Source organism: Halyomorpha halys, unplaced genomic scaffold, assembly GCF_000696795.3.
Source record: "Halyomorpha halys isolate HHAL.00 unplaced genomic scaffold, Hhal_1.1 Scaffold337.1, whole genome shotgun sequence".
Classification (NCBI taxonomy): domain Eukaryota; kingdom Metazoa; phylum Arthropoda; class Insecta; order Hemiptera; family Pentatomidae; genus Halyomorpha; species Halyomorpha halys.
This window is the reverse complement of record NW_027104734.1, coordinates 779,414-780,096: the sequence shown is the minus strand read 5'-3', so window position 1 is coordinate 780,096 and position 683 is coordinate 779,414.

Genomic DNA, 683 nt, shown 5'->3' with positions numbered 1-683 from the left:
AGATTTGGCGCTGATATACTCCGCGTGAACATTAAAGGGGAGACGTGCATCTATTATGACTCCTAGGTATTTTAAGCTAGACTGGGAACGAATTTCGTGCCTACCAACCGTGACAGTGAAGGACTCAGTCTGCTTCCTGCTAGTTACTAGGAGAACCTCAGTCTTGTAATCTGCAAGTTGTAGGCCTACCGAAGACAGCCAACCTCGAACCGTAGCAACAGCCTGGTAAGCGATGAGGGTAACTTCTTCCAAGTACTTCGCCGCCACTACAAGTGCGACATCATCTGCGAATCCCACAACTGTGGCTCCCTCCGGCAATGTCAATTTGAAGATGGCGTCGTACATGACGTTTCACAGAAGAGGCCCTAATACCGAGCCCTGTGGGACACCACCTTCACCTTGCACCTCCTTTGGCCAATGTCTGAAAAGTAAAACAGAACTATATCTTTGAAGTACTCCGTAATAACTCATAAGATAAGCTGGCACCGCCATAGTCCGTAGGGCATCTATTATACAGGTTCATCTAGCTGTGTTAAAAGCGTTCTTGACGTCTAGAGTGATGATTGCTGCATAGCACTTAGAACCTCTCCTCCACCTTGCTCCTGCAATTGCTGTGCGAGCCATCTCTACTACCAATCCAACAGCATCTATCGTGGATCGCTCTTTACGAAATTCGAATTGAG